Genomic DNA, 20,326 nt, shown 5'->3' on the forward strand with positions numbered 1-20,326 from the left:
TATCATTGATTTGGTTACCCTTTATAAAAATCAACACTTTTTTTATTGCTTATACTAAATGTACTAACAGTGGACTTTTCCATCTGCAGATTATACTGAATGTCCAGCAGTGGCAGTGTTTCACAGCAGAGTTTCTCTAAATTGCAGAGACTGAAGTAAAAGAAAAACAAAAGGAAGTCTTCTGGCATACTGCATCATTTTACCAATTTATGTGGTAAGTAAAACTCCTAATCATTCTTTTAGTCATTAAAAAGATGTTAATAGCATCGGAATGTCCTCACTACTTTATAGTGGGAGCCCGTGCCTGAATATAATTTCTGTCAAGATGGAAGTAATACGGATCACATTATGTTGGTCATGATAGTTAATAAAAGACTGACTGACTCAAACTCTACTAAAACCTGCTTTATATCCTGGTGCTAGCAATGTTCCATTCGAGGAAATTGATGCCTTTGAGGCTGAAATGCACCATCTCACTTATGAAAAATACTGTTACATTCTCACAGAATGAGGCTCATCTAACCTCTTCTCCTGCACTCTGTATGTTGGTTTCTGATACTCAAGATGGATTATTGTTAAGGATAATCTGTCTTTGTACCTCCATCACACTTTTAAAAAGGACACAGTGCTTTGACTGGTTCAGATTCCTTTACCATCCCCCCTCCTACTTGGCTAGCAGTCATGAATACAGATAGTAAGCTACTGCATAACTTCTGAAATCTCATCCTCCTGTGTGGTCAGCTATCACAAGGACAATTGGTCCAGGGGTCTCTGGCATCATAAAGATAAAGCAAGAAGTTGTCTGACATGACGTGCCATTCTGTTGCCTAGCAGTCTGACATCATAAAGCTAAAGCAAGATGCTTTCTTTCTAGAGGGCCACTCTGTTGCGTAGCAGCTGACATCATGAAGGTAAAGGAAGATGTTGTCTGACACGAGAGCCACTCTGTTGCCTAACAAGGAGTAGGATACATTTATCTTGGTAATGATATGAGTTGCAGGGTAGACAGGATGCCCAACGAAAAGATGAGATGGCAAGAAGAATGAAATTAGGACTTTATCTAGACTTGCACATTAGTATGAACCGAAGTTTGAGCATAAGAGTCTCAACTTCACTGTTGCTGAACTGGTAGGACTTGGCTCATGAGAAGTTGGAAATGATGCTATTCATAGTTTCTATTATTCCCGTTAACTCTAACATAACCCTTCCTCTCTCATCTTATCAACTGGCTTAATTGCTATTGGTGAACCATAATCTAAAACAAAGGAAGGGAGAAGGGTGCACTGCCACTTGGCTGGCAAAAACGATCTATATCCCAATGTACATGCTACAATTGTTTAGAGAGTGTTAGCAGACAAGGCAAGGGAATACAGTGAAGTATGGGAGGTTATAAACACAAATTGAGATTTAATTTTTTTTATTGAGCTGTTGATTTTCACAATAAAACAGACTCCATATCATTGATTTGGTTACCCTTTATAAAAATCAACACTTTTTTTATTGCTTATACTAAATGTACTAACAGTGGACTTTTCCATCTGCAGATTATACTGAATGTCCAGCAGTGGCAGTGTTTCACAGCAGAGTTTCTCTAAATTGCAGAGACTGAAGTAAAAGAAAAACAAAAGGAAGTCTTCTGGCATACTGCATCATTTTACCAATTTATGTGGTAAGTAAAACTCCTAATCATTCTTTTAGTCATTAAAAAGATGTTAATAGCATCGGAATGTCCTCACTACTTTATAGTGGGAGCCCGTGCCTGAATATAATTTCTGTCAAGATGGAAGTAATACGGATCACATTATGTTGGTCATAATAGTTAATAAAAGACTGACTGACTCAAACTCTACTAAAACCTGCTTTATATCCTTGTGCTAGCAATGTTCCATTCGAGGAAATTGATGCCTTTGAGGCTGAAATGCACCATCTCACTTATGAAAAATACTGTTACATTCTCACAGAATGAGGCTCATCTAACCTCTTCTCCTGCACTCTGTATGTTGGTTTCTGATACTCAAGATGGATTATTGTTAAGGATAATCTGTCTTTGTACCTCCATCACACTTTTAAAAAGGACACAGTGCTTTGACTGGTTCAGATTCCTTTACCATCCCCCCTCCTACGTGGCTAGCAGTCATGAATACAGATAGTAAGCTACTGCATAACTTCTGAAATCTCATCCTCCTGTGTGGTCAGCTATCACAAGGACAATTGGTCCAGGGGTCTCTGGCATCATAAAGATAAAGCAAGAAGTTGTCTGACATGACGTGCCATTCTGTTGCCTAGCAGTCTGACATCATAAAGCTAAAGCAAGATGCTTTCTTTCTAGAGGGCCACTCTGTTGCGTAGCAGCTGACATCATGAAGGTAAAGGAAGATGTTGTCTGACACGAGAGCCACTCTGTTGCCTAACAAGGAGTAGGATACATTTATCTTGGTAATGATATGAGTTGCAGGGTAGACAGGATGCCCAACGAAAAGATGAGATGGCAAGAAGAATGAAATTAGGACTTTATCTAGACTTGCACATTAGTATGAACCGAAGTTTGAGCATAAGAGTCTCAACTTCACTGTTGCTGAACTGGTAGGACTTGGCTCATGAGAAGTTGGAAATGATGCTATTCATAGTTTCTATTATTCCCGTTAACTCTAACATAACCCTTCCTCTCTCATCTTATCAACTGGCTTAATTGCTATTGGTGAACCATAATCTAAAACAAAGGAAGGGAGAAGGGTGCACTGCCACTTGGCTGGCAAAAACGATCTATATCCCAATGTACATGCTACAATTGTTTAGAGAGTGTTAGCAGACAAGGCAAGGGAATACAGTGAAGTATGGGAGGTTATAAACACAAATTGAGATTTAATTTTTTTTATTGAGCTGTTGATTTTCACAATAAAACAGACTCCATATCATTGATTTGGTTACCCTTTATAAAAATCAACACTTTTTTTATTGCTTATACTAAATGTACTAACAGTGGACTTTTCCATCTGCAGATTATACTGAATGTCCAGCAGTGGCAGTGTTTCACAGCAGAGTTTCTCTAAATTGCAGAGACTGAAGTAAAAGAAAAACAAAAGGAAGTCTTCTGGCATACTGCATCATTTTACCAATTTATGTGGTAAGTAAAACTCCTAATCATTCTTTTAGTCATTAAAAAGATGTTAATAGCATCGGAATGTCCTCACTACTTTATAGTGGGAGCCCGTGCCTGAATATAATTTCTGTCAAGATGGAAGTAATACGGATCACATTATGTTGGTCATGATAGTTAATAAAAGACTGACTGACTCAAACTCTACTAAAACCTGCTTTATATCCTGGTGCTAGCAATGTTCCATTCGAGGAAATTGATGCCTTTGAGGCTGAAATGCACCATCTCACTTATGAAAAATACTGTTACATTCTCACAGAATGAGGCTCATATAACCTCTTCTCCTGCACTCTGTATGTTGGTTTCTGATACTCAAGATGGATTATTGTTAAGGATAATCTGTCTTTGTACCTCCATCACACTTTTAAAAAGGGCACAGTGCTTTGACTGGTTCAGATTCCTTTACCATCCCCCCTCCTACGTGGCTAGCAGTCATGAATACAGATAGTAAGCTACTGCATAACTTCTGAAATCTCATCCTCCTGTGTGGTCAGCTATCACAAGGACAATTGGTCCAGGGGTCTCTGGCATCATAAAGATAAAGCAAGAAGTTGTCTGACATGACGTGCCATTCTGTTGCCTAGCAGTCTGACATCATAAAGCTAAAGCAAGATGCTTTCTTTCTAGAGGGCCACTCTGTTGCGTAGCAGCTGACATCATGAAGGTAAAGGAAGATGTTGTCTGACACGAGAGCCACTCTGTTGCCTAACAAGGAGTAGGATACATTTATCTTGGTAATGATATGAGTTGCAGGGTAGACAGGATGCCCAACGAAAAGATGAGATGGCAAGAAGAATGAAATTAGGACTTTATCTAGACTTGCACATTAGTATGAACCGAAGTTTGAGCATAAGAGTCTCAACTTCACTGTTGCTGAACTGGTAGGACTTGGCTCATGAGAAGTTGGAAATGATGCTATTCATAGTTTCTATTATTTCCGTTAACTCTAACATAACCCTTCCTCTCTCATCTTATCAACTGGCTTAATTGCTATTGGTGAACCATAATCTAAAACAAAGGAAGGGAGAAGGGTGCACTGCCACTTGGCTGGCAAAAACGATCTATATCCCAATGTACATGCTACAATTGTTTAGAGAGTGTTAGCAGACAAGGCAAGGGAATACAGTGAAGTATGGGAGGTTATAAACACAAATTGAGATTTAATTTTTTTTATTGAGCTGTTGATTTTCACAATAAAACAGACTCCATATCATTGATTTGGTTACCCTTTATAAAAATCAACACTTTTTTTATTGCTTATACTAAATGTACTAACAGTGGACTTTTCCATCTGCAGATTATACTGAATGTCCAGCAGTGGCAGTGTTTCACAGCAGAGTTTCTCTAAATTGCAGAGACTGAAGTAAAAGAAAAACAAAAGGAAGTCTTCTGGCATACTGCATCATTTTACCAATTTATGTGGTAAGTAAAACTCCTAATCATTCTTTTAGTCATTAAAAAGATGTTAATAGCATCGGAATGTCCTCACTACTTTATAGTGGGAGCCCGTGCCTGAATATAATTTCTGTCAAGATGGAAGTAATACGGATCACATTATGTTGGTCATGATAGTTAATAAAAGACTGACTGACTCAAACTCTACTAAAACCTGCTTTATATCCTGGTGCTAGCAATGTTCCATTCGAGGAAATTGATGCCTTTGAGGCTGAAATGCACCATCTCACTTATGAAAAATACTGTTACATTCTCACAGAATGAGGCTCATCTAACCTCTTCTCCTGCACTCTGTATGTTGGTTTCTGATACTCAAGATGGATTATTGTTAAGGATAATCTGTCTTTGTACCTCCATCACACTTTTAAAAAGGACACAGTGCTTTGACTGGTTCAGATTCCTTTACCATCCCCCCTCCTACGTGGCTAGCAGTCATGAATACAGATAGTAAGCTACTGCATAACTTCTGAAATCTCATCCTCCTGTGTGGTCAGCTATCACAAGGACAATTGGTCCAGGGGTCTCTGGCATCATAAAGATAAAGCAAGAAGTTGTCTGACATGACGTGCCATTCTGTTGCCTAGCAGTCTGACATCATAAAGCTAAAGCAAGATGCTTTCTTTCTAGAGGGCCACTCTGTTGCGTAGCAGCTGACATCATGAAGGTAAAGGAAGATGTTGTCTGACACGAGAGCCACTCTGTTGCCTAACAAGGAGTAGGATACATTTATCTTGGTAATGATATGAGTTGCAGGGTAGACAGGATGCCCAACGAAAAGATGAGATGGCAAGAAGAATGAAATTAGGACTTTATCTAGACTTGCACATTAGTATGAACCGAAGTTTGAGCATAAGAGTCTCAACTTCACTGTTGCTGAACTGGTAGGACTTGGCTCATGAGAAGTTGGAAATGATGCTATTCATAGTTTCTATTATTCCCGTTAACTCTAACATAACCCTTCCTCTCTCATCTTATCAACTGGCTTAATTGCTATTGGTGAACCATAATCTAAAACAAAGGAAGGGAGAAGGGTGCACTGCCACTTGGCTGGCAAAAACGATCTATATCCCAATGTACATGCTACAATTGTTTAGAGAGTGTTAGCAGACAAGGCAAGGGAATACAGTGAAGTATGGGAGGTTATAAACACAAATTGAGATTTAATTTTTTTTATTGAGCTGTTGATTTTCACAATAAAACAGACTCCATATCATTGATTTGGTTACCCTTTATAAAAATCAACACTTTTTTTATTGCTTATACTAAATGTACTAACAGTGGACTTTTCCATCTGCAGATTATACTGAATGTCCAGCAGTGGCAGTGTTTCACAGCAGAGTTTCTCTAAATTGCAGAGACTGAAGTAAAAGAAAAACAAAAGGAAGTCTTCTGGCATACTGCATCATTTTACCAATTTATGTGGTAAGTAAAACTCCTAATCATTCTTTTAGTCATTAAAAAGATGTTAATAGCATCGGAATGTCCTCACTACTTTATAGTGGGAGCCCGTGCCTGAATATAATTTCTGTCAAGATGGAAGTAATACGGATCACATTATGTTGGTCATGATAGTTAATATAAGACTGACTGACTCAAACTCTACTAAAACCTGCTTTATATCCTGGTGCTAGCAATGTTCCATTCGAGGAAATTGATGCCTTTGAGGCTGAAATGCACCATCTCACTTATGAAAAATAGTGTTACATTCTCACAGAATGAGGCTCATCTAACCTCTTCTCCTGCACTCTGTATGTTGGTTTCTGATACTCAAGATGGATTATTGTTAAGGATAATCTGTCTTTGTACCTCCATCACACTTTTAAAAAGGACACAGTGCTTTGACTGGTTCAGATTCCTTTACCATCCCCCCTCCTACGTGGCTAGCAGTCATGAATACAGATAGTAAGCTACTGCATAACTTCTGAAATCTCATCCTCCTGTGTGGTCAGCTATCACAAGGACAATTGGTCCAGGGGTCTCTGGCATCACAAAGATAAAGCAAGAAGTTGTCTGACATGACGTGCCATTCTGTTGCCTAGCAGTCTGACATCATAAAGCTAAAGCAAGATGCTTTCTTTCTAGAGGGCCACTCTGTTGCGTAGCAGCTGACATCATGAAGGTAAAGGAAGATGTTGTCTGACACGAGAGCCACTCTGTTGCCTAACAAGGAGTAGGATACATTTATCTTGGTAATGATATGAGTTGCAGGGTAGACAGGATGCCCAACGAAAAGATGAGATGGCAAGAAGAATGAAATTAGGACTTTATCTAGACTTGCACATTAGTATGAACCGAAGTTTGAGCATAAGAGTCTCAACTTCACTGTTGCTGAACTGGTAGGACTTGGCTCATGAGAAGTTGGAAATGATGCTATTCATAGTTTCTATTATTCCCGTTAACTCTAACATAACCCTTCCTCTCTCATCTTATCAACTGGCTTAATTGCTATTGGTGAACCATAATCTAAAACAAAGGAAGGGAGAAGGGTGCACTGCCACTTGGCTGGCAAAAACGATCTATATCCCAATGTACATGCTACAATTGTTTAGAGAGTGTTAGCAGACAAGGCAAGGGAATACAGTGAAGTATGGGAGGTTATAAACACAAATTGAGATTTAATTTTTTTTATTGAGCTGTTGATTTTCACAATAAAACAGACTCCATATCATTGATTTGGTTACCCTTTATAAAAATCAACACTTTTGTTATTGCTTATACTAAATGTACTAACAGTGGACTTTTCCATCTGCAGATTATACTGAATGTCCAGCAGTGGCAGTGTTTCACAGCAGAGTTTCTCTAAATTGCAGAGACTGAAGTAAAAGAAAAACAAAAGGAAGTCTTCTGGCATACTGCATCATTTTACCAATTTATGTGGTAAGTAAAACTCCTAATCATTCTTTTAGTCATTAAAAAGATGTTAATAGCATCGGAATGTCCTCACTACTTTATAGTGGGAGCCCGTGCCTGAATATAATTTCTGTCAAGATGGAAGTAATACGGATCACATTATGTTGGTCATGATAGTTAATAAAAGACTGACTGACTCAAACTCTACTAAAACCTGCTTTATATCCTGGTGCTAGCAATGTTCCATTCGAGGAAATTGATGCCTTTGAGGCTGAAATGCACCATCTCACTTATGAAAAATACTGTTACATTCTCACAGAATGAGGCTCATCTAACCTCTTCTCCTGCACTCTGTATGTTGGTTTCTGATACTCAAGATGGATTATTGTTAAGGATAATCTGTCTTTGTACCTCCATCACACTTTTAAAAAGGACACAGTGCTTTGACTGGTTCAGATTCCTTTACCATCCCCCCTCCTACTTGGCTAGCAGTCATGAATACAGATAGTAAGCTACTGCATAACTTCTGAAATCTCATCCTCCTGTGTGGTCAGCTATCACAAGGACAATTGGTCCAGGGGTCTCTGGCATCATAAAGATAAAGCAAGAAGTTGTCTGACATGACGTGCCATTCTGTTGCCTAGCAGTCTGACATCATAAAGCTAAAGCAAGATGCTTTCTTTCTAGAGGGCCACTCTGTTGCGTAGCAGCTGACATCATGAAGGTAAAGGAAGATGTTGTCTGACACGAGAGCCACTCTGTTGCCTAACAAGGAGTAGGATACATTTATCTTGGTAATGATATGAGTTGCAGGGTAGACAGGATGCCCAACGAAAAGATGAGATGGCAAGAAGAATGAAATTAGGACTTTATCTAGACTTGCACATTAGTATGAACCGAAGTTTGAGCATAAGAGTCTCAACTTCACTGTTGCTGAACTGGTAGGACTTGGCTCATGAGAAGTTGGAAATGATGCTATTCATAGTTTCTATTATTTCCGTTAACTCTAACATAACCCTTCCTCTCTCATCTTATCAACTGGCTTAATTGCTATTGGTGAACCATAATCTAAAACAAAGGAAGGGAGAAGGGTGCACTGCCACTTGGCTGGCAAAAACGATCTATATCCCAATGTACATGCTACAATTGTTTAGAGAGTGTTAGCAGACAAGGCAAGGGAATACAGTGAAGTATGGGAGGTTATAAACACAAATTGAGATTTAATTTTTTTTATTGAGCTGTTGATTTTCACAATAAAACAGACTCCATATCATTGATTTGGTTACCCTTTATAAAAATCAACACTTTTTTTATTGCTTATACTAAATGTACTAACAGTGGACTTTTCCATCTGCAGATTATACTGAATGTCCAGCAGTGGCAGTGTTTCACAGCAGAGTTTCTCTAAATTGCAGAGACTGAAGTAAAAGAAAAACAAAAGGAAGTCTTCTGGCATACTGCATCATTTTACCAATTTATGTGGTAAGTAAAACTCCTAATCATTCTTTTAGTCATTAAAAAGATGTTAATAGCATCGGAATGTCCTCACTACTTTATAGTGGGAGCCCGTGCCTGAATATAATTTCTGTCAAGATGGAAGTAATACGGATCACATTATGTTGGTCATGATAGTTAATAAAAGACTGACTGACTCAAACTCTACTAAAACCTGCTTTATATCCTGGTGCTAGCAATGTTCCATTCGAGGAAATTGATGCCTTTGAGGCTGAAATGCACCATCTCACTTATGAAAAATACTGTTACATTCTCACAGAATGAGGCTCATATAACCTCTTCTCCTGCACTCTGTATGTTGGTTTCTGATACTCAAGATGGATTATTGTTAAGGATAATCTGTCTTTGTACCTCCATCACACTTTTAAAAAGGGCACAGTGCTTTGACTGGTTCAGATTCCTTTACCATCCCCCCTCCTACGTGGCTAGCAGTCATGAATACAGATAGTAAGCTACTGCATAACTTCTGAAATCTCATCCTCCTGTGTGGTCAGCTATCACAAGGACAATTGGTCCAGGGGTCTCTGGCATCATAAAGATAAAGCAAGAAGTTGTCTGACATGACGTGCCATTCTGTTGCCTAGCAGTCTGACATCATAAAGCTAAAGCAAGATGCTTTCTTTCTAGAGGGCCACTCTGTTGCGTAGCAGCTGACATCATGAAGGTAAAGGAAGATGTTGTCTGACACGAGAGCCACTCTGTTGCCTAACAAGGAGTAGGATACATTTATCTTGGTAATGATATGAGTTGCAGGGTAGACAGGATGCCCAACGAAAAGATGAGATGGCAAGAAGAATGAAATTAGGACTTTATCTAGACTTGCACATTAGTATGAACCGAAGTTTGAGCATAAGAGTCTCAACTTCACTGTTGCTGAACTGGTAGGACTTGGCTCATGAGAAGTTGGAAATGATGCTATTCATAGTTTCTATTATTCCCGTTAACTCTAACATAACCCTTCCTCTCTCATCTTATCAACTGGCTTAATTGCTATTGGTGAACCATAATCTAAAACAAAGGAAGGGAGAAGGGTGCACTGCCACTTGGCTGGCAAAAACGATCTATATCCCAATGTACATGCTACAATTGTTTAGAGAGTGTTAGCAGACAAGGCAAGGGAATACAGTGAAGTATGGGAGGTTATAAACACAAATTGAGATTTAATTTTTTTTATTGAGCTGTTGATTTTCACAATAAAACAGACTCCATATCATTGATTTGGTTACCCTTTATAAAAATCAACACTTTTTTTATTGCTTATACTAAATGTACTAACAGTGGACTTTTCCATCTGCAGATTATACTGAATGTCCAGCAGTGGCAGTGTTTCACAGCAGAGTTTCTCTAAATTGCAGAGACTGAAGTAAAAGAAAAACAAAAGGAAGTCTTCTGGCATACTGCATCATTTTACCAATTTATGTGGTAAGTAAAACTCCTAATCATTCTTTTAGTCATTAAAAAGATGTTAATAGCATCGGAATGTCCTCACTACTTTATAGTGGGAGCCCGTGCCTGAATATAATTTCTGTCAAGATGGAAGTAATACGGATCACATTATGTTGGTCATAATAGTTAATAAAAGACTGACTGACTCAAACTCTACTAAAACCTGCTTTATATCCTTGTGCTAGCAATGTTCCATTCGAGGAAATTGATGCCTTTGAGGCTGAAATGCACCATCTCACTTATGAAAAATACTGTTACATTCTCACAGAATGAGGCTCATCTAACCTCTTCTCCTGCACTCTGTATGTTGGTTTCTGATACTCAAGATGGATTATTGTTAAGGATAATCTGTCTTTGTACCTCCATCACACTTTTAAAAAGGACACAGTGCTTTGACTGGTTCAGATTCCTTTACCATCCCCCCTCCTACGTGGCTAGCAGTCATGAATACAGATAGTAAGCTACTGCATAACTTCTGAAATCTCATCCTCCTGTGTGGTCAGCTATCACAAGGACAATTGGTCCAGGGGTCTCTGGCATCATAAAGATAAAGCAAGAAGTTGTCTGACATGACGTGCCATTCTGTTGCCTAGCAGTCTGACATCATAAAGCTAAAGCAAGATGCTTTCTTTCTAGAGGGCCACTCTGTTGCGTAGCAGCTGACATCATGAAGGTAAAGGAAGATGTTGTCTGACACGAGAGCCACTCTGTTGCCTAACAAGGAGTAGGATACATTTATCTTGGTAATGATATGAGTTGCAGGGTAGACAGGATGCCCAACGAAAAGATGAGATGGCAAGAAGAATGAAATTAGGACTTTATCTAGACTTGCACATTAGTATGAACCGAAGTTTGAGCATAAGAGTCTCAACTTCACTGTTGCTGAACTGGTAGGACTTGGCTCATGAGAAGTTGGAAATGATGCTATTCATAGTTTCTATTATTCCCGTTAACTCTAACATAACCCTTCCTCTCTCATCTTATCAACTGGCTTAATTGCTATTGGTGAACCATAATCTAAAACAAAGGAAGGGAGAAGGGTGCACTGCCACTTGGCTGGCAAAAACGATCTATATCCCAATGTACATGCTACAATTGTTTAGAGAGTGTTAGCAGACAAGGCAAGGGAATACAGTGAAGTATGGGAGGTTATAAACACAAATTGAGATTTAATTTTTTTTATTGAGCTGTTGATTTTCACAATAAAACAGACTCCATATCATTGATTTGGTTACCCTTTATAAAAATCAACACTTTTTTTATTGCTTATACTAAATGTACTAACAGTGGACTTTTCCATCTGCAGATTATACTGAATGTCCAGCAGTGGCAGTGTTTCACAGCAGAGTTTCTCTAAATTGCAGAGACTGAAGTAAAAGAAAAACAAAAGGAAGTCTTCTGGCATACTGCATCATTTTACCAATTTATGTGGTAAGTAAAACTCCTAATCATTCTTTTAGTCATTAAAAAGATGTTAATAGCATCGGAATGTCCTCACTACTTTATAGTGGGAGCCCGTGCCTGAATATAATTTCTGTCAAGATGGAAGTAATACGGATCACATTATGTTGGTCATGATAGTTAATATAAGACTGACTGACTCAAACTCTACTAAAACCTGCTTTATATCCTGGTGCTAGCAATGTTCCATTCGAGGAAATTGATGCCTTTGAGGCTGAAATGCACCATCTCACTTATGAAAAATAGTGTTACATTCTCACAGAATGAGGCTCATCTAACCTCTTCTCCTGCACTCTGTATGTTGGTTTCTGATACTCAAGATGGATTATTGTTAAGGATAATCTGTCTTTGTACCTCCATCACACTTTTAAAAAGGACACAGTGCTTTGACTGGTTCAGATTCCTTTACCATCCCCCCTCCTACGTGGCTAGCAGTCATGAATACAGATAGTAAGCTACTGCATAACTTCTGAAATCTCATCCTCCTGTGTGGTCAGCTATCACAAGGACAATTGGTCCAGGGGTCTCTGGCATCACAAAGATAAAGCAAGAAGTTGTCTGACATGACGTGCCATTCTGTTGCCTAGCAGTCTGACATCATAAAGCTAAAGCAAGATGCTTTCTTTCTAGAGGGCCACTCTGTTGCGTAGCAGCTGACATCATGAAGGTAAAGGAAGATGTTGTCTGACACGAGAGCCACTCTGTTGCCTAACAAGGAGTAGGATACATTTATCTTGGTAATGATATGAGTTGCAGGGTAGACAGGATGCCCAACGAAAAGATGAGATGGCAAGAAGAATGAAATTAGGACTTTATCTAGACTTGCACATTAGTATGAACCGAAGTTTGAGCATAAGAGTCTCAACTTCACTGTTGCTGAACTGGTAGGACTTGGCTCATGAGAAGTTGGAAATGATGCTATTCATAGTTTCTATTATTCCCGTTAACTCTAACATAACCCTTCCTCTCTCATCTTATCAACTGGCTTAATTGCTATTGGTGAACCATAATCTAAAACAAAGGAAGGGAGAAGGGTGCACTGCCACTTGGCTGGCAAAAACGATCTATATCCCAATGTACATGCTACAATTGTTTAGAGAGTGTTAGCAGACAAGGCAAGGGAATACAGTGAAGTATGGGAGGTTATAAACACAAATTGAGATTTAATTTTTTTTATTGAGCTGTTGATTTTCACAATAAAACAGACTCCATATCATTGATTTGGTTACCCTTTATAAAAATCAACACTTTTGTTATTGCTTATACTAAATGTACTAACAGTGGACTTTTCCATCTGCAGATTATACTGAATGTCCAGCAGTGGCAGTGTTTCACAGCAGAGTTTCTCTAAATTGCAGAGACTGAAGTAAAAGAAAAACAAAAGGAAGTCTTCTGGCATACTGCATCATTTTACCAATTTATGTGGTAAGTAAAACTCCTAATCATTCTTTTAGTCATTAAAAAGATGTTAATAGCATCGGAATGTCCTCACTACTTTATAGTGGGAGCCCGTGCCTGAATATAATTTCTGTCAAGATGGAAGTAATACGGATCACATTATGTTGGTCATGATAGTTAATAAAAGACTGACTGACTCAAACTCTACTAAAACCTGCTTTATATCCTGGTGCTAGCAATGTTCCATTCGAGGAAATTGATGCCTTTGAGGCTGAAATGCACCATCTCACTTATGAAAAATACTGTTACATTCTCACAGAATGAGGCTCATCTAACCTCTTCTCCTGCACTCTGTATGTTGGTTTCTGATACTCAAGATGGATTATTGTTAAGGATAATCTGTCTTTGTACCTCCATCACACTTTTAAAAAGGACACAGTGTTTTGACTGGTTCAGATTCCTTTACCATCCCCCCTCCTACTTGGCTAGCAGTCATGAATACAGATAGTAAGCTACTGCATAACTTCTGAAATCTCATCCTCCTGTGTGGTCAGCTATCACAAGGACAATTGGTCCAGGGGTCTCTGGCATCATAAAGATAAAGCAAGAAGTTGTCTGACATGACGTGCCATTCTGTTGCCTAGCAGTCTGACATCATAAAGCTAAAGCAAGATGCTTTCTTTCTAGAGGGCCACTCTGTTGCGTAGCAGCTGACATCATGAAGGTAAAGGAAGATGTTGTCTGACACGAGAGCCACTCTGTTGCCTAACAAGGAGTAGGATACATTTATCTTGGTAATGATATGAGTTGCAGGGTAGACAGGATGCCCAACGAAAAGATGAGATGGCAAGAAGAATGAAATTAGGACTTTATCTAGACCTGCACATTAGTATGAACCGAAGTTTGAGCATAAGAGTCTCAACTTCACTGTTGCTGAACTGGTAGGACTTGGCTCATGAGAAGTTGGAAATGATGCTATTCATAGTTTCTATTATTCCCGTTAACTCTAACATAACCCTTCCTCTCTCATCTTATCAACTGGCTTAATTGCTATTGGTGAACCATAATCTAAAACAAAGGAAGGGAGAAGGGTGCACTGCCACTTGGCTGGCAAAAACGATCTATATCCCAATGTACATGCTACAATTGTTTAGAGAGTGTTAGCAGACAAGGCAAGGGAATACAGTGAAGTATGGGAGGTTATAAACACAAATTGAGATTTAATTTTTTTTATTGAGCTGTTGATTTTCACAATAAAACAGACTCCATATCATTGATTTGGTTACCCTTTATAAAAATCAACACTTTTTTTATTGCTTATACTAAATGTACTAACAGTGGACTTTTCCATCTGCAGATTATACTGAATGTCCAGCAGTGGCAGTGTTTCACAGCAGAGTTTCTCTAAATTGCAGAGACTGAAGTAAAAGAAAAACAAAAGGAAGTCTTCTGGCATACTGCATCATTTTACCAATTTATGTGGTAAGTAAAACTCCTAATCATTCTTTTAGTCATTAAAAAGATGTTAATAGCATCGGAATGTCCTCACTACTTTATAGTGGGAGCCCGTGCCTGAATATAATTTCTGTCAAGATGGAAGTAATACGGATCACATTATGTTGGTCATGATAGTTAATATAAGACTGACTGACTCAAACTCTACTAAAACCTGCTTTATATCCTTGTGCTAGCAATGTTCCATTCGAGGAAATTGATGCCTTTGAGGCTGAAATGCACCATCTCACTTATGAAAAATACTGTTACATTCTCACAGAATGAGGCTCATCTAACCTCTTCTCCTGCACTCTGTATGTTGGTTTCTGATACTCAAGATGGATTATTGTTAAGGATAATCTGTCTTTGTACCTCCATCACACTTTTAAAAAGGACACAGTGCTTTGACTGGTTCAGATTCCTTTACCATCCCCCCTCCTACGTGGCTAGCAGTCATGAATACAGATAGTAAGCTACTGCATAACTTCTGAAATCTCATCCTCCTGTGTGGTCAGCTATCACAAGGACAATTGGTCCAGGGGTCTCTGGCATCATAAAGATAAAGCAAGAAGTTATCTGACATGACGTGCCATTCTGTTGCCTAGCAGTCTGACATCATAAAGCTAAAGCAAGATGCTTTCTTTCTAGAGGGCCACTCTGTTGCGTAGCAGCTGACATCATGAAGGTAAAGGAAGATGTTGTCTGACACGAGAGCCACTCTGTTGCCTAACAAGGAGTAGGATACATTTATCTTGGTAATGATATGAGTTGCAGGGTAGACAGGATGCCCAACGAAAAGATGAGATGGCAAGAAGAATGAAATTAGGACTTTATCTAGACTTGCACATTAGTATGAACCGAAGTTTGAGCATAAGAGTCTCAACTTCACTGTTGCTGAACTGGTAGGACTTGGCTCATGAGAAGTTGGAAATGATGCTATTCATAGTTTCTATTATTCCCGTTAACTCTAACATAACCCTTCCTCTCTCATCTTATCAACTGGCTTAATTGCTATTGGTGAACCATAATCTAAAACAAAGGAAGGGAGAAGGGTGCACTGCCACTTGGCTGGCAAAAACGATCTATATCCCAATGTACATGCTACAATTGTTTAGAGAGTGTTAGCAGACAAGGCAAGGGAATACAGTGAAGTATGGGAGGTTATAAACACAAATTGAGATTTAATTTTTTTTATTGAGCTGTTGATTTTCACAATAAAACAGACTCCATATCATTGATTTGGTTACCCTTTATAAAAATCAACACTTTTTTTATTGCTTATACTAAATGTACTAACAGTGGACTTTTCCATCTGCAGATTATACTGAATGTCCAGCAGTGGCAGTGTTTCACAGCAGAGTTTCTCTAAATTGCAGAGACTGAAGTAAAAGAAAAACAAAAGGAAGTCTTCTGGCATACTGCATCATTTTACCAATTTATGTGGTAAGTAAAACTCCTAATCATTCTTTTAGTCATTAAAAAGATGTTAATAGCATCGGAATGTCCTCACTACTTTATAGTGGGAGCCCGTGCCTGAATATAATTTCTGTCAAGATGGAAGTAATACGGATCACATTATGTTGGTCATGATAGTTAATATAAGACTGACTGACTCAAACTCTACTAAAACCTGCTTTATATCCTGGTGCTAGCAATGTTCCATTCGAGGAAATTGATGCCTTTGAGGCTGAAATGCACCATCTCACTTATGAAAAATAGTGTTACATTCTCACAGAATGAGGCTCATCTAACCTCTTCTCCTGCACTCTGTATGTTGGTTTCTGATACTCAAGATGGATTATTGTTAAGGATAATCTGTCTTTGTACCTCCATCACACTTTTAAAAAGGACACAGTGCTTTGACTGGTTCAGATTCCTTTACCATCCCCCCTCCTACGTGGCTAGCAGTCATGAATACAGATAGTAAGCTACTGCATAACTTCTGAAATCTCATCCTCCTGTGTGGTCAGCTATCACAAGGACAATTGGTCCAGGGGTCTCTGGCATCACAAAGATAAAGCAAGAAGTTGTCTGACATGACGTGCCATTCTGTTGCCTAGCAGTCTGACATCATAAAGCTAAAGCAAGATGCTTTCTTTCTAGAGGGCCACTCTGTTGCGTAGCAGCTGACATCATGAAGGTAAAGGAAGATGTTGTCTGACACGAGAGCCACTCTGTTGCCTAACAAGGATTAGGATACATTTATCTTGGTAATGATATGAGTTGCAGGGTAGACAGGATGCCCAACGAAAAGATGAGATGGCAAGAAGAATTAAATTAGGACTTTATCTAGACTTGCACATTAGTATGAACCGAAGTTTGAGCATAAGAGTCTCAACTTCACTGTTGCTGAACTGGTAGGACTTGGCTCATGAGAAGTTGGAAATGATGCTATTCATAGTTTCTATTATTCCCGTTAACTCTAACATAACCCTTCCTCTCTCATCTTATCAACTGGCTTAATTGCTATTGGTGAACCATAATCTAAAACAAAGGAAGGGAGAAGGGTGCACTGCCACTTGGCTGGCAAAAAAGATCTATATCCCAATGTACATGCTACAATTGTTTAGAGAGTGTTAGCAGACAAGGCAAGGGAATACAGTGAAGTATGGGAGGTTATAAACACAAATTGAGATTTAATTTTTTTTATTGAGCTGTTGATTTTCACAATAAAACAGACTCCATATCATTGATTTGGTTACCCTTTATAAAAATCAACACTTTTTTTATTGCTTATACTAAATGTACTAACAGTGGACTTTTCCATCTGCAGATTATACTGAATGTCCAGCAGTGGCAGTGTTTCACAGCAGAGTTTCTCTAAATTGCAGAGACTGAAGTAAAAGAAAAACAAAAGGAAGTCTTCTGGCATACTGCATCATTTTACCAATTTATGTGGTAAGTAAAACTCCTAATCATTCTTTTAGTCATTAAAAAGATGTTAATAGCATCGGAATGTCCTCACTACTTTATAGTGGGAGCCCGTGCCTGAATATAATTTCTGTCAAGATGGAAGTAATACGGATCACATTATGTTGGTCATGATAGTTAATAAAAGACTGACTGACTCAAACTCTACTAAAACCTGCTTTATATCCTGGTGCTAGCAATGTTCCATTCGAGGAAATTGATGCCTTTGAGGCTGAAATGCACCATCTCACTTATGAAAAATACTGTTACATTCTCACAGAATGAGGCTCATCTAACCTCTTCTCCTGCACTCTGTATGTTGGTTTCTGATACTCAAGATGGATTATTGTTAAGGATAATCTGTCTTTGTACCTCCATCACACTTTTAAAAAGGGCACAGTGCTTTGACTGGTTCAGATTCCTTTACCATCCCCCCTCCTACGTGGCTAGCAGTCATGAATACAGATAGTAAGCTACTGCATAACTTCTGAAATCTCATCCTCCTGTGTGGTCAGCTATCACAAGGACAATTGGTCCAGGGGTCTCTGGCATCATAAAGATAAAGCAAGAAGTTGTCTGACATGACGTGCCATTCTGTTGCCTAGCAGTCTGACATCATAAAGCTAAAGCAAGATGCTTTCTTTCTAGAGGGCCACTCTGTTGCGTAGCAGCTGACATCATGAAGGTAAAGGAAGATGTTGTCTGACACGAGAGCCACTCTGTTGCCTAACAAGGAGTAGGATACATTTATCTTGGTAATGATATGAGTTGCAGGGTAGACAGGATGCCCAACGAAAAGATGAGATGGCAAGAAGAATGAAATTAGGACTTTATCTAGACTTGCACATTAGTATGAACCGAAGTTTGAGCATAAGAGTCTCAACTTCACTGTTGCTGAACTGGTAGGACTTGGCTCATGAGAAGTTGGAAATGATGCTATTCATAGTTTATATTATTCCCGTTAACTGTAACATAACCCTTCCTCTCTCATCTTATCAACTGGCTTAATTGCTATTGGTGTACCATATCCAAAAACAAAGGAAGGGAGAAGGGTGCACTGCCACTTGGCTGGCAAAAAGATCTATATCCCAATGTACATGCTACAATTGTTTAGAGAGTGTTAGCAGACAAGGCAAGGGAATACAGTGAAGTATGGGAGGTTATAAACACAAATTGAGATTTAATTTCTTTCTTATTGAGCTGTTTATTTTCACAATCAAACAGACTCCATATCATTGATTTGGTTACCCTTTATAAAAATCAACACTTTTTTTTATTGCTTATACTAAATGTACTAACAGTGGACTTTTCCATCTGCAGATTATACTGAATGTCCAGCAGTGGCAGTGTTTCACAGCAGAGTTTCTCTGAATTACAGAGACTGAAGTAAAAGAATAAAAAGGAAGTCTTCTGGCATACTGCATCAATTTACCAATTTATGTGGTAAGTAAAACTCCCAATCATTCTTTTAGTCATTAAAAAGATGTTAATAGCATAGAAATGTCCTCACTACTTTATAGTAGGCCCTTTGCCTGAATATAATTTCTGTCAAGATGGAAGTAATATGGATCACATTATGTTGGTCATAATAGTCAATAAAAGACTGACTGACTCAAACTCTACTAAAACCTGCTTTAGATCCTGGTGCTAGCAATGTTCCATTCGAGGAAATTGATGCCTTTGAGGCTGAAATGCACCATCTCACTTATGAAAAATAGTGTTACATTCTCACAGAATGAAGCTCATCTAACCTCTTCTCCTGCACTCTGTATGTTGGTCTCTGATACTCAAGATGGATTATTGTTAAGGATAATCTGTCTTTGTACCTCCATCCCACTTTTAAAAAGGACACAGTGCTTTGACTGATTCAGATTCCTTTACCATTCCCCCTCCTACGTGGCTAGCAGTCATGAATACAGATAGTAAGCTACTGCATAACTTCTGAAATCTCATCCTCCTGTGTGGCCAGCTTCCACAAGGACAATTGGTCCAGGGGTCTCTGGCATCACAAAGATAAAGCAAGAAGTTGTCTGACATGACGTGCCATTCTGTTTCCTAGCAGTCTGACATCATAAAGCTAAAGCAAGATGCTTTCTTTCTAGAGGGCCACTCTGTTGCGTAGCAGCTGACATCATGAAGGTAAAGGAAGATGTTGTCTGACACGAGAGCCACTCTGCTGCCTAACAAGGAGTAGGATACATTTATCTTGGTAATGATATGAGTTGCAGGATAGACAGGATGCCCAACGAAAAGATGAGATGGCAAGAAGAATGAAATTAGGACTTTATCTAGACTTGCACATTAGTATGAACCGAAGTTTGAGCATAAGAGTCTCAACTTCACTGTTGCTGAACTGGTAGGACTTGGCTCATGAGAAGTTGGAAATGATGCTATTCATAGTTTCTATTATTCCCGTTAACTGTAACATAACCCTTCCTCTCTCATCTTATCAACTGGCTTAATTGCTATTGGTGTACCATAATCTAAAACAAAGGAAGGGAGAAGGGTGCACTGCCACTTGGCTGGCAAAAAAGATCTATATCCCAATGTACATGCTACAATTGTTTAGAGAGTGTTAGCAGACAAGGCAAGGGAATACAGTGAAGTATGGGAGGTTATAAACACAAATTGAGATTTAAT

The sequence above is a fragment of the Lissotriton helveticus genome, chromosome 11 (assembly GCF_964261635.1).
Source record: "Lissotriton helveticus chromosome 11, aLisHel1.1, whole genome shotgun sequence".
NCBI classification, from domain to species: domain Eukaryota; kingdom Metazoa; phylum Chordata; class Amphibia; order Caudata; family Salamandridae; genus Lissotriton; species Lissotriton helveticus.